This window comes from Pseudophryne corroboree, chromosome 4 (genome assembly GCF_028390025.1).
Source record: "Pseudophryne corroboree isolate aPseCor3 chromosome 4, aPseCor3.hap2, whole genome shotgun sequence".
Classification (NCBI taxonomy): domain Eukaryota; kingdom Metazoa; phylum Chordata; class Amphibia; order Anura; family Myobatrachidae; genus Pseudophryne; species Pseudophryne corroboree.
In genome coordinates this window covers 780,846,317-780,859,368 of record NC_086447.1, presented here as the reverse complement: position 1 = coordinate 780,859,368, position 13,052 = coordinate 780,846,317, and the positions used below count along the sequence as shown (strand labels likewise).

The window sequence follows — 13,052 nt, the reverse complement described above, 5'->3', positions numbered from 1 at the left end:
TGTATCCCAAAGCTACAAACTGGAATTCGAAGAGGTGCCCCCTTGACGATTTTTCAAGTCGGCCTTGCCAGCTTCTCCCCCAGAGAGGGAAGTAGTGTTCGCTGCAATTCAAAAGCTGTATCAACAGCAAGTGATTGTCAAGGTTCCCCTAGTCCAACAGGGGAAAGAGTACTATTCGACCCTGTTCGTGGTCCCGAAGCCGGATGGTTCGGTCAGACCCATTTTAAATCTAAAATCACTAAACCTGTACTTGAGAAAGTTCAAATTCAAGATGGAATCGCTCCGGGCTGTGATCTCCAGTCTGGAAGTGGGGGATTTTATGGTGTCCCTCGACATAAAGGATGCATACCTTCATGTCCCCATATATCCTCCTCATCAGGCGTACCTGAGATTCGCTGTACAGGACTGTCATTCAGACGTTGCCGTTTGGGCTTTCCATGGCGGAGATGATGGTGCTCCTGCGCAGGCAGGGAGTCACAATTTTCCCATACTTGGACGATCTCCTGATAAAATCAAGATCGAGAGATCAATTGCAGAAGAGCGTGTCGCTCTCCCTGAGAGTGCTACAACAACACGGTTGGATTCTCAATCTGCCAAAGTCACAATTGATTCCAACGACTCGACTATCATTCCTAGGCATGATTCTGGACACGGAACAGAAGAGGGTTTTTCTCCCGATGGAAAAAGCCCAGGACCTCCAGAACATGGTCAGAGACTTGCTAAAACCAAAAAGAGTGTCTGTTCATCAATGCACTCGAGTTCTGGGGGAAATGGCGGCAGCCTACGAGGCCATCCCTTTGGCAGGTTTCATGCGAGGTCGTTTCAGTGGGACCTCCTGGACAAGTGGTCCGGGTCCCATCTACTAATACATAAGAAGATAAGCGTGTCCCCCCGGGCCAGGGTGTCTCTCCTGTGGTGGCTGCAAAGTGCTCACCTTCTAGAGGGTCGCAGGTTCGGCATTCTGGACTGGGTTCTAGTAACCACGGACGCGAGCTTCTGAGGATGGGGAGCAGTTGCACAAGGAAGACATTTTCAGGGGCTATGGTCAAGCCAGGAGGCTTGTCTACACATCAACATTCTGGAATTGAGGGCCATATACAACGGCCTATGACAAGCGGAGGATCTTCTTCGCGACCTACCGGTTCTGATTCAATCAGACAACGTCACAGCCGTGGCTCATGTAAACCGCCAAGGCGGGACAAGGAGCAGAGTGGCAATGGCGGAAGCCACCAGGATTCTTCGCTCTGCGGAAAATCACGTAATCGCTCTGTCAGCGGTCTTCATTCTGGGAGTGGACAACTGGGAAGCAGACTTCCTCAGCAGACACGATCTCCATCCAGGAGAGTGGGGACTTCATCAAGAAGTTTTTACAGAGATAACAAGTCTTTGGGGAATTCCTCACATAGACATGATGGCATCACACCTCAACAAGAAGCTTCGGAGGTATTGTGCCAGGTCAAGGGACCCTCAGGCAGTAGCGGTGGACGCCCTGGTGACACCTTGGGTGTTTCAGTCGGTCTATGTGTTCCCCCCTCTTCCTCTCATCTCAAAAATATTGAGAATCATAAGACAAAAGAGGGTGAAAACAATACTCATTGTTCCAGATTGGCCTCGAAGGGCCTGGTATTCAGATCTTCAGGAGATGCTCACAGAAGAACCATGGCCTCTTCCTCTCAGGGAGGACTTGTTGCAACAGGGGCCCTGTGTGTTCCAAGACTTACCGCGGTTACGTTTGACGGCATGGCGGTTGAACGCCGAATCCTAGCTGGGAAAGGTATTCCGGAGCAAGTCATCCCTACTCTGATAAAGGCTAGGAAGGAGGTGACGGCAAAACATTATCACCGTATCTGGAGGAAGTATGTTTCTTGGTGTGAAGCCAAGAATGCCCCTACGGAAGATTTCCATCTGGGCCGTTTTCTCCACTTTCTACAGACAGGAGTGGATATGGGCCTAAAATTAGGCTAGGTACAGATTTTGGCCCTGTCTATATTCTTTCAGAAGGAATTGGCTTCTCTCCCAGAAGTCCAGACTTTTGTAAAGGGAGTGCTGCACATCCAGCCTCCTTTTGTGCCCCCAGTAGCACCTTGGGACCTTAACGTGGTGTTACGGTTCCTGAAGTCTCACTGGTTTGAACCGCTTCAAACGGTTGAATTGAAATTTATCACTTGGAAGGTGGTCATGTTGTTGGCCTTGGCATCTGCAAGGCGGGTGTCCGAATTGGCGGCCTTGTCTCACAAGAGCCCCTATTTGACCTTCCATGTGGATAGAGCAGAGTTGAGGACTCGTCCTCAATTTTTGCCTAAGGTGGTTTCTTCATTTCATATGAACCAACCTATTGTGGTGCCTGTGGCTACGAGTGTCTTGGAGGATTCCAAGTCCCTGGATGTAGTCAGGGCCTTAAAAATCTATGTAGCCAGGACGGCTCGAGTTAGGAAAACAGAAGCACTGTTTGTCCTGTATGCAGCCAACAAAGTTGGTGCTCCTGCTTCGAAGCAGACTATTGCTCGCTGGATCTGTAACACGATTCAGCAGGCTCATTCTACGGCAGGATTGCCGTTAACAAATTCGGTAAAGGCCCATTCCACTAGGAAGGTGGCCTCTTCTTGGGCGGCTGCCCGAGGCATCTCGGCTTTACAGCTTTGCTGAGCAGCTACCTGGTCAGGTTCAAACACTTTTGCAAAGTTCTATAAGTTTGATACCCTGGCTGATGAAAACCTTGCGTTTGCTAAGTCGGTGCTGCAGAGTCGTTCGCACTCTCCCGCCTGGTCTGGAGCTTTGGTATAAACCCCAAGGTCCTTACGGAGTCCCCAGCATCCTCTAGGACGTAAGAGAAAATAAGATTTTAAACCTACCGGTAAATCTTTTTTTCCTAGTCCGTAGAGGATGCTGGGCGCCCGTCCCAGTGCGGACAAAATCTGCAAGGCTTGTATATAGTTGTTGCTTACATAAGGGTTATGTTACAGTTGAGATCAGTCTTTAGCTGATACTGTTTTTTGTTCATACATTTAACTGGTTGCGTATATTCCAGGTTATACGGTGTGGATGGTGTGGTCTGGTATGAATCTTGCCCTTAGATTAACAAAATCCTTTCCTCGTATTGTCCATCTCCTCTGGGCACAGTTTCTGTAACTGAGGTCTGGAGGAGGGGCATAGAGGGAGGAGCCAGTGCACACCCATTCTAAAGTTCTTTATAGTGCCCATGTCTCCTGCGGAGCCCGTCTATACCCCATGGTCCTTACGGAGTCCCCAGCATCCTCTACGGACTAGGAGAAAAAGATTTACTTATTTTCTGTGAACATTCCAATAAACACAGACACATATAATGCAAAATAAATATGACATGTATTACATGGGTGTTTTAAGAGAGGAAGAGGCCCAAGTGCAGCCTCCTCCATCTTGGCCCCCCTCTTCTCTGCCAGCAGCGCTGTGGAGTCTTGAGGGCTCAGACTCTAATGAGCATGAGCAGATCTCTGGGAAAATGGCACGATGGCCATTTTCTCAGTGAATTCTCTACTGCGCATGCAAAAAATGCCAAAAAAGCACACTCACCCCTTACCTCCATCCCTACCTTGTCTTCCTCATCATGCACCACAGATGTCTATATCTGTCATGCAACGCTGGTCAAGATCAGCTCACTCAGGGGCGTAACTAGATGTTTACAGGCCCCATAGCAAAAGTTTGTAAGGGCCCCTTTGTACCACACAATGGTGAAAAATGTATACAACACATGTAACTTTGACAGGGCAAATTGTACCCCCTTAGATCTGGGCCCTTTAGCAGCTGCACCCCCTGCACCTATGGTAGTTACGCTCTTGAGCTAACTCATCTTCTGAAATATTGTACTACTTTAAGCATTATTAGCAATTTAATTCTCAGCCATGTGTAACTGGCACACACAGCATTTAATTGAATTGCCCCTTTATAATCTGATTATCTACATGTGATAGTTACATAGTTACATATTTATATAGTGAGGTTGAAAAGAGGCAAAATGTCCATCAGGTTGAATCTGTATTCTGTGTTAAGCTGTTCATATTATAATGCACCTGCTGAAGTATTGGTTAAGTACCAATTGACAACTATGAATCTTACCACTCCCAGATATTAATGTCACTATGTTAAATGCTATAATCCTGGATACTTTCTCCAGTTTTGTCCAGTATGTTTTTAAATGCATTTACAGACTCTGCCATTATTACCTTCTCCGGCAGGGAGTTCCAAATCTTTATTGCCCTTACCGTGAAGAACCCTTTCCTACATTGTGTACAGAATTTTCTCTCCTCTAGCCTCAGCGAGTGCCCATGTGTCCTATACAGAGTTCTTTTAATAAACAAGTCCCCTGGCAATTCCTTGTAATGACCCTTTACATATTTGAAGATATTAATAATGTCTCCTCTTAGACGCCTCTTTTCTAGAATATACATATTTAACCTAGTAAGCCTTTCCTCGTACTCCAGTGTCTCTAACCCTTTAATCAATTTAGTAACTCACCTTTGAACTCTTTCTAGTTCCCTGATATCTTATTTATAGTATGGTGCCCAAAACTGAACACAATATATCCAGGTGCGGACGTACCAATGATTTGTACAGCGGCAGGATTACATCCTCGTCTCTTGTCTCTATGCTCCGTTTTATGCACGGAAGCACTTTACTTGCCTTTTTTGCTGCATTTTTAAATTGTATTAAGCCTATTATCTATGAGCACCCCCCAAATCTTTTTCCACCACAGTTACCCCTGTATTTTTCCCATTTAGAGTGTAGGATGCATGTGTGTTTTTTGTCCCAAAAGGCATAACTTTGCATTTTTCAATATTGAACCTCATTCCCCATTTAGACGCCCAGGTTTCAAGTTTAAATAAGTTATTCTGTAGAGACTCCACATTGCTTTCTGAATTAATTACCTTACACAGTTTAGAATCACCTGCAAAGATTGACACTGTGCTTTCCAAGCCTATTCCTAGATCATTGATAAATATATTGAACAGTAGCGGGCCAAGTACAGACCCTTGTGGTATTCCACTGACTACTGGTGCCCAGCTGGAGAACATCCCGTTGACCACTACTCATTGTACTCTGTTATCCGGCCAATTACTTGTCCATGTACAAATAGTATATCCTAGGCCAAGTTCCCTTAATTTGATGATCAGTCTCCTGTGAGGCACTGTATCGAAGGCTTTTGCAAAATCTAAATACACCACATCCACTGCTTTTCCCTGGTCAAGATTCTCGCTCACTTCCTCATAGAAGCTAATTAAGTTAGTTTGACATGATCTGTCCCTTACAAACCCATGCTGACTTTTGCTAATAATCTTATTAACCTGCAGATAATCCTCTATGCTATCTATGATCTATCCCCTCTGCTATAAGATGAGAACATCTCGGAAGAGCAGCAGATAATAATGTTGTAAATTATGTGTGTGCACGTGTTTTTATTTGCAGAGTTACATGGGCACACATCAGTAGATGACTCACACTATGAACAATCCAGTTGCTTGTTCAGTGGTGTTGGTTAATTGGTTTATTGCTAGATAGCAGGTACAGCCGTAGTCACTGTTACACACTGGTTCTCATGGAGCAGGGCTTCAGCTTAGTGGGTTGTCATACAGTTCCTCAGCAGGTGGGTGTATGTAGGCAGTGGGTACAGGTGGAAGAACACTGGAATCACTGTGGATTGCAGGTAATCGCAGGTAACATGTGTCTTCCACTGTGATGCTCTAATACAGTCTTTCACACAGTAAAGACCAAGATGGCCCAGTAGAGATCTCAGTGGCCATCTTGGGATAGGGCATGAGACTTTCTGGAGAACAGGAAGAACGTAATAACAAAAAATAATGAATAAAATACAGTGCTCATACACACCTTAATTATCACCAAAGCTGAAAGTATAATAAACATACTCAAAAAGATTTCCATTTGATGGCCAAGTTTTGCTAATTCTTTGACAATGATAAACTACTCACTCATTACATTTAGACCTCTTAGCAATGACTCATTCCAAGAGGAGTTTAATTATATTGTAATACATCTTTGTCCTCCTAGTTGCATTCTTATCTAACACTATTATTTTTTTCCATTAATCAATCTTCAAAGACAGACTGATAAAAGCTAAAAAAACGAAGGTTACTTTACTCTGAACATGAGTAGACCTTATATTCAAAGTGAGCTGCTCCAGGTGGACAATTAATAATGCTTAACATAATTCTGCAACTGCTTAAGATGATGTGAAGACTTTACGTACATTGTCAGCATGGTAATGTCCTGGGGAAAAAGAATGTTAGCTTACCATAAGAAAGAAATTTCCTTTAGGTAATAGTCTTGCTTCATGCATGATAATGTATTCATCATTAAAACGATTAACAGATGATTATCTATTGTTGCAGTAATTAAATGTCTGCTGTGAATACGTTGATATTTTAGTTAACAGCAAAGGTAGCAGGTAGATCTGTTCTGACCTCAACATTCATGTATTTACAGTATTCTAATTATTTTATGGCAAATAATTATTTATTCTAGAATAGATCCGCCCAATTGGTGGCCACAAGGTGGTCTCTTGCTGCTCCCGGCAAGACAGTGAATATAGTAGTGATATTTTATTATTTTTTTGCACCAGCAAAGTAAATTTTTAAGGACAAGGTTTCCTAAAATACAGGTCAGTGATAACTTGTTAAGGGTTGGGCTACATGAGTTTTTTGAGCATTGATTTCTTTTGCATCCGCAGGTTAGAATCCCGTAAGCGACTTCAAAGCGAAAATGAGACATCAGACACACTTTAGACCTGCTACACCTGTCATGGGATAGCTGGAAGAAAAATGTATTAAAAAGGTTGCCGTTCACTGATGAAGATACAAATTAATTACAAGCAAAGCAATAAACGTAGAAAACAAATTATTACTATGAATGTCATTTTCGCAGCTCTGCTTACAATGATGCACTTACACAAATGTGCTAATTCTAATAGCCTAGATATAAACAGGGATTGTGCTACTGATTATACCCCTTTCAGACATAAGCCGGGGGAGGCACTCAATATCCCGGCTGTCGGGATACCGACAACTATTCTCCCTCTTGGGGTGTCCACTACACCCCTGGAGGGAGAATAAATAGTGTGGCGTGCATAGCCTGCACCATGGTGAGCGCAGCGTGGTGAGCACAGTGAGCCCACAAGGGGCTCTTTTGCGCTCGCCTCGCTGCCAGCATTCCGGCGGTCGGGATCCTGGCGCTGGCATGCTGGGCGCCGGGATCCCGAGCGCTGGTATAGCACAGTACACCCATAAGCTGGGGCTCTGACATAGCTCCGACCCAGGTATGTGAACACGGCTTCACCCTGTGTCTCAGCTAGGGACCCCTTTCACACTACACCTTAGACCTGGAAATTCCTGGGTCTAACCTGTTCGCAGCTAACCCTTGTCGGCCCTGGCATTAAGTGTGTGCCGTTGCTCAGTGTGTTCTGGCCCAAGCATATGAGGTCATCTGCAAGCACCCCAAACCGCTAATCAAGTATTTTCAGTGCAACCCACATCTAAAAGAGTCGCACCGTTCACACTACAGGTGACCCGGGTCGGTATCGGGTATAATACCCAGGTCATCCAAACTAAGTCGGGTCTGTTCACACACAGCCGAGAACGAGTCAAGCCTCAAGCCCCAGTAATATCCCAGGTTCAAAGGCTATGTCTGAAAAGGGGTATTATTCTGTATATTAATGCATCCAAGAATAATTATTGAATACAAAAAGCTTCATATCATCTAGCCTTGCATTTATATTAATAATTAATGAGAAGTTGCACAGCACTGTCTATGTAATTTCACAGAAACTGAATTCCACAATGGAACAGGGCGATTTGTATAGGTGTGAAGTTCTGATAATACATTATGCAGGTTCTGCTGTTATTTCCCTAGATTATAGAATGATCATTCCGTAGTTCTTGAAATTCCCACATGCCATGGAACATCCATAAATAGAGCTATGATGATTACGGTGTTCATTCCACTTTAAAGTTTGGTCTGAATCCCAGGCAGAAGAAAAATGATATGGGGAATTCCAAACAGAACACTTAATGCCCAATTTTTCTGCACAAACGTGCAATATTCCATGCTCTAATACAGAATGAGGAAATTATTCCATGGAACACTTTTGAAAATCTCATTACTCTCTAGCATTACAGAGGCTTAAAGTGGGCTGTAAGTTCCATACCGTTCCTTGTATAGGCAAAGAACATTTCATTACCTGTAGAAAATGTGTGATTCACATTCGGGTCACACTGTAATGTTTTCTTTCATTTTTACACTTTAAAATTGCTAATGATCACTGTTCTAGCTTTGATTTAATCACATCTTTGCATCGCAGGTTTAATTTGCATGTATCAAGATTCTTATGATGTGTGCAACTTAGTATATAGACAAAAAATTAAACCGTGTAAGTGCATTTTTGCATATGCAAATATTAACTTTTAACTCTAAGGGGGAAATATGAGTATTTGCCCACATCAATCAATGAGCTTCTATCATTTTACAGACTATGCTAGATAAATGACAGCTAGCACTGTTGGAGGAGAAACATGCAGATTCCCAATTATCGGGAGTTCTGCAATTGTGAAACTCCCTTTCTGCTTTCCTGAAAACAGCGGCGTGTCTTTGTGTCACCACACAGACTTCCTGATCTTGCAGCCCACACATCTATAGGCCAGCTGTGCAAGCCAAGGCTTACTCAGCAGGCCAACTTTGTGGAACATCGCGACTGATGGCCGTGATGTTGGATCCCAACTTGAGACATTGGTCTCAGTGCTTGGATCGCAACTAAAGGCAGGAGGCATCTGTTCTGCTGAGATGTCTCATGCATACCCCTTCTAGACGTTGTACGCGGGGCGGATTGGCCATAGGGCTCACCAGGAAGATTCCTGGTAGGCTGACTTGCCTGTGGGGTCTGTTTTGTCTGTTGTCAAGTGGCCCCACCCCCTACATAACAGGCATCCCACCGCACTCGATACACTGCATTGTCCCCATTAATTCTATTATACCATCTACCTGCAGTACAGCAACTCTGCCATCCAGTGATGCTGCCATGGCTACATGGTATGTTATGTCCCTTGTTTTGCCCATGTTAGGCCACTTCTACTAAATTTTACAGGGCCACTTTTAGTTCCCAATCTGCCCTTGGTTGAACGGATATTCAATGCTGCTTGTATGCGGCAATGAACTTCCATCCATTTCTTAACCAGGCCCTGTATCTCTCCCGAAGGTTTAATACATCTATAGATGAGGCACTAATCAGGAAGCTTATTGGGTACATTTCTTCTTATATAGTGATTGCTCAGTGACAATAGCAGCTGTACAAACAATACTCTTTAAAGTAGTTGGCAAAGGATCTGTTCAATTCATAGGGAGAAAAGTTATCATGAAACATAAATGAGGAAATGAGACCCCAGGAAGAGAAACAGGTGAGTTAAAGCCAGTAAGGAAGAGGTCAATGGGGCAAATTCAATTACCACCCAGAGCTTTCACATTTTTCTGCAGTATCCTATACATTTTGTGTTCATTGTTGGAATCTATGAGTTTCCCCACGTGGTAATCCCCAGAGGGTGCATTCAGCATGGATTTGTCCTCACAGCTTCAGAAGCTGCAAGGTAAAATCTACTTTAAGTGCACCCTCTGGGGCTTACCGTGCAAGGATACGTCTTCTGATTTAATTGATCAGAGCAGAGCAATTAGCTGCAGGTAAACCCTGCAACAAGTTAAATCTGCCCCAATTAATTCTGCTTACTGCAGTGACTTAAGGTGGGTACACACTGATAGATATATCTGCAGATATATCTATAGACGGATCGGGCAGTGTGCTGTGCATGCACACTGCCCGATCCGTCGGGGACTGATGTCATGAACTGGGCGGGTGTGTACACATGTCCGCCCAGTTCAACTGTCAATCACCGCTGGCTGCCGCAGCATGTGTATGGGCGGATGGCTGATCGTCCGTACACACACAGCGATGCGCCAATATATTGGTAGATATATTGTCCGTCTACTGTGCTGCAGGGCCGACGCGATATGATACGGAGTTCACAGACATATCGCCCATACACACTAGCCGATGGACCTGTGATATGTCGGCCATTCAATAGAACGGCTGATATATCGGCCATTGGGGGTCATTCCGAGTTGTTCACTCGTTGACAATTTTCGCAACGGAGCGATTAAGGCGAAAATGCGCATGCGCATGGTACGCAATGCGCATGCGCTAAGTATTTTAGCTCAAACTTAGTAGATTTACTCACGTCAGACCGAAGAATTTCCATCGTTGAAGTGATCGGAGAGTGATTGACAGGAAGTGGGTGTTTCTGGGCGGAAACTGGCCGTTTTCTGGGAGTGTGCGGAAAAACGCAGGTGGGCCAGGATAAAACGTAGGAGTGTTTGGAGAAACGGGGGAGTGGCTGGCCGAACGCAGGGCGTGCTTGTGACGTCAAACCAGGAACGAAACGGCTTGAACTGATCGCAATCTGTGAGTAGGTCTGGAGCTACTTAGAAACTGCTAAGAATTTTCTATTCGCAATTCTGCCAATCTTTCGTTCACAATTCTGCTAAGATAAGATACACTCCCAGAGGGCGGCGGCCTAGCATGTGCAATGCTGCTAAAATCTGCTAGCGAGCGAACAACTCGAAATGACCCCCATTGTGTACAGGCCATTATGCCGTCTCCTGATCTCAGTTCAATCCAAACATCTGTGGGATGAGATTGATCAAACTAGTAGAGATATTAGACAAGTACATTTGAAATAAAAAAATACTGTAATTGCCCATTTTAATGCTGGAAGACATGTGTGTCCTAACTCCTAACATATTTGTCTCCCACTGCAAATAGCTGTATAGATACATATAACATAATTAACAAAGGGTAAAGTTTGTCCCAAAAGCAATTCTGTCACCTTAGCCCTGGGCATATGTGGCCTTTCTATAAAACTAAGCTTGCTTGTGTAGAGGTGACCTTGCCCAAACCTTGGCTCATCTTATCAGTTGCAAACCTGTGCCAGCTACCCTGATTTTAGTCTGTCCCTGTCCTTTAACCACTTTACTTCTGTGATTGGACCTAGCACTGGGCATGCAAAGCAATCCTTGTGTTCATGTGCAAGTGTCCCTTAGGAGAGAGATATATATCAGTTTGGAGTGCACAGTGTTTGTGTTACTTGGCTTGGTGGAGGGTGTGTGTGGACGGGTGGCGGGGTAGCACACATCTGTGGCAGTTATGAGATGGGGGAATGCCGTCAGCCATGCAGTCCTGACCTGTGCAGTGCACTGCCTCTCCAATGTTACAGGTACTGTAGCACATGCACATTGTGGAAGAAGTGGACACTACACTACTCAAAAAACTTTTCTCTATTGCCCACCCTATACGTATGACCGACTACAGTACTGTATGTGTGTGTGCAATTATATCTCTCTTTCTCTCTCTCTCTTTCTATCTATCCTTACCATCTCTCTATTCCTATTCCTCACTTCTCATTCTCTCTCTCTTTTCCTATTCCTCCCATCTGTCTGTCTCACTCTCTCCCTATTCCTCCCATCTCTATCTCTCTCTCTCTCTCTCTCTCTCTCTCCCTCTTTCCGCCATCTCTCTCTTCACCTATTTCTCCCATTCGTCTCTTTCTTCCTATTCCTCCCACCTCTCTTACTCTCTTCCACCCATCTCTCTCTCTCTCTCTCTTCCCATTTTTCCCATCTCTCTCCCTCTCTTTCTATTCCTCCAACCTCTCTCCCTCTCTTCCTATTCCTCTCATCTCTCTCTTCTCATTCTCTCTTCTTATTCCTCCTCCCATTTCTCTCTCTCCCTTCCCATATCTCACATCTCTCTCCTTGTTCCTTCCATTCTCTCTCTTCCTATTTCTCTCATCTCTCTCACTCTCTTCCACCCATCATTCTCTCACTTCATATTCCTCCCATCTCTCTTTTTCTCTCTCTCGCTATTCCTCCCATTTCCCTCTTTCTTCCTATTGCTCCCGTATCTCACTCTCTTCCACCCATCTCTCTCTTCCTATTCCTCCCATCTCTCTCACTCTCTTTCCCCATTTCTCTCTCTCTCTCTCTCTCTCTCTCTCTCTCTCTTCCTATTCCTCCCATCTCTCACTTTCTTCCACCCATCTCTCTCTCTCTTCCCATTACTCCCATCTCTCTCTCTTCCTATTCCTACCATCTCTCTCACTTCCTATTTCTCACATCATTCTCTCTCTTCCTATTCCTACTATCTCTCTATTTCTATTCCTCCCATCTCTCTCTCTCTTCCTTTTCCTCTCTACTCTTTCTTTCTCTCCCTATTCCTACCATTTCTCTCTCTCTATCCTATTCCTCCCATCTTTCTCACTCTCTTCCACCCATCTCTTTCTCTCTCTTCCTATTCCTACCAACCAACTAGCTCCTAACTGTCATTTTTCAAACACAGCCTATAACATGGCAGTTAGGAGCTGATTGGATGTAGTGATGTGCACCGGAAATTTTTCGGGTTTTGTGTTTTGGTTTTGGGTTCGGTTCCGCGGCCGTGTTTTGGGTTCGAACGCGTTTTGGCAAAACCTCACCGAATTTTTTTTGTCGGATTCGGGTGTGTTTTGGATTCGGGTGTTTTTTTCAAAAAACCCTAAAAAACAGCTTAAATCATAGAATTTGGGGTTCATTTTGATCCCAAAGTATTATTAACCTCAATAACCATAATTTCCACTCATTTTCAGTCTATTCTGAACACCTCACACCTCACAATATTATTTTTAGTCCTAAAATTTGCACCGAGGTCGCTGGATGACTAAGCTCAGCGACCCAAGTGGCCGACACAAACACCTGGCCCATCTAGGAGTGGCACTGCAGTGTCACGCAGGATGGCCCTTCCAAAAAACACTCCCCAAACAGCACATGACGCAAAGAAAAAAAGAGGCGCAATGAGGTAGCTGTGTGACTAAGCTCAGCGACCCAAGTGGCCGACACAAACACCTGGCCCATCTAGGAGTGGCACTGCAGTGTCAGGCAGGATGGCCCTTCCTAAAAATACTCCCCAAACAGCACATGACGCAAAGAAAAAAAGA

General features: G+C 44.5%; 1 long non-coding RNA gene across 1 annotated transcript in view; it reads left to right on the top strand.

The window, feature by feature from the left end:
• Positions 1-6,846, top strand: part of LOC134911766 (uncharacterized) — a 119,738-nt gene extending 112,892 nt beyond the window's left edge. The window contains exon 3 of the long non-coding RNA XR_010176828.1: positions 6,719-6,846. This is a non-coding gene — a long non-coding RNA (uncharacterized LOC134911766). The remainder of the gene's footprint in view (positions 1-6,718) is intronic.
• The last annotated feature ends 6,206 nt before the right edge of the window (positions 6,847-13,052 follow it).